At 39.3% G+C, this 1,818-nt stretch overlaps 1 protein-coding gene across 1 annotated transcript in view; it reads left to right on the forward strand.

Annotated features, from left to right (window-relative positions):
- The first annotated feature begins 1,531 nt into the window (after positions 1–1,531).
- The window catches only part of SPRY2 (sprouty homolog 2 (Drosophila)), a 5,867-nt gene continuing 5,580 nt past the window's right edge, over positions 1,532–1,818 (forward strand). The window contains exon 1 of the mRNA XM_009885202.1: positions 1,532–1,622. The gene's annotated coding sequence lies outside the window, so the exon portion shown is untranslated. The remainder of the gene's footprint in view (positions 1,623–1,818) is intronic.

Genomic DNA, 1,818 nt, shown 5'->3' on the forward strand with positions numbered 1-1,818 from the left:
ACATGCCTTGTGAGAGCTGATTCTTCATTCTATATATCTAGATAAAAAGTTGGATTTCTATACAAGTAGTGCTGCAATACAAAAGTAACAAGAAATCATCTTGGGAAAAGTCTTGGAGTCCTTACATTTATGACAGGCCACAACTGATATCCCTAAACGTGGCATGAACAGATAAGATTATCCACTACTTCATGTGTTACCAGTGTTTAGAGATACCTACTTTGTTTTAAGTGTACAACTAAAATAAGCTTACAAGTGTAAATTAAGTCACTAAGCACATAATCCACAGGAGATGGGAGGAGCCTATTAAATTAATTTAACCTTTTGAGTTGAATGAGCCTGGACAGAAGTATTTGGCCTGAAATTTGAACTAAAAGTATTTTTAGCATTGGTGGAAAATCAATTCCTACGACAAAATCTGATTTTGCTGAAATCATTTGCTTAGTAGAAGGAACTTCTCCCTGCAAATGAGATTGTTTCCATCCAGTAGGAATTTTTACTTTGGGATTTTTGGTGTGGTGTTTTTTCTCCTGAAAATTGATGAGAAAAAGCATTTTTTCTTTTGCCAAGTTGTAAAATATGAGGACAGATAGGCATCTGGTAAAGCTGTCATTGCTCCAGAGAATTCTTTGGAGCTGTAACGCTGTCTGGGTTTGTCACATCGCTTCTTTCCACCAGTAGTTAGGGGTTTTCTGTAACGATCAATTAGTGTGCATGCAATATGTGTGATTTGGCACACGCCCAATATGAAATTGTGCCTGAATTTTTCTGTAGGTGCTATCAAGTTGCCTTGGAGTTGGCTTCTGGAGTGTCTGAAGCTTATTTTTTTTGGCAGTCAGAATTGTGGGTTTCTGATGTTAGAAATAAATTCAAAGTTATAAACACCCCCCCCTTTTTTTTTTAATTTTTTTTTTTTTGAGGAGCTCAGTGGAAGAAAGCTTTGGGATTTTCTTTTAGATCCACTTTTTATTTTGTTTTCTTTGGCTTTTCCCCTTCCTTTCGGTCATTTGCAACAACAGCAACCAGAACAACAACAGCAAAAAAAAAAAAAAAAGTGACTTGGTATTGGCGATTCGGCCTCCTGTTCATTGAGGAAAAAAAAAAGGAAAGTGTGTGTGTGTGAGAGACTTGAGTGGTTTCTTTTCAGGAGCTTTTAGATCCACTTTTTATTTTGTTTTCTTTGGCTTTTCCCCTTCCTTTCGGTCATTTGCAACAACAGCAACCAGAACAACAACAGCAAAAAAAAAAAAAAAAGTGACTTGGTATTGGCGATTCGGCCTCCTGTTCATTGAGGAAAAAAAAAAGGAAAGTGTGTGTGTGTGAGAGACTTGAGTGGTTTCTTTTCAGGAGCAAAGAAAACCCACCCCGATCCGGAGAGGTGGTTTTATTATTATTATTATAGTATATACGCGCACACACGTATTTATAATCGATCTGGGGAGAGGGACCTAACTTTGCTCTGGACTTTTTACACGGTGATCATTCTGACTCTAATTTGCAAGTTGGACTAAAGCAGAGTTTGGAAAAGAATTTTTTTTTGCTTTAGGGCTGGATTTATTTGCAAACCGCAGGAAGAAGAAAATACAAGAGAGAGAGGGATTTGGTGCAGCGCCGCGATCACGGTGAGAGCCTTTTCCTTCTTTGCAAAACAAGCTTTTCAGTAAACCTCTCCCCCCGCTTCCCCACCCCCCCCTTTTGGTTGCTCCAAGAAAACTCGTGGAAATGTTTGAGGCCGATCCCTTTTCCATTCGTACAGGTTCTCCCTCTCCCCCCTTCCCCTCTCCTTCCTTTCCCAGAGAGGAGCCGGAGGTGGGATTT

Source organism: Charadrius vociferus, unplaced genomic scaffold (genome assembly GCF_000708025.1).
Source record: "Charadrius vociferus isolate BGI_N301 unplaced genomic scaffold, ASM70802v2 scaffold100, whole genome shotgun sequence".
Taxonomy (NCBI): Eukaryota; Metazoa; Chordata; class Aves; order Charadriiformes; family Charadriidae; genus Charadrius; species Charadrius vociferus.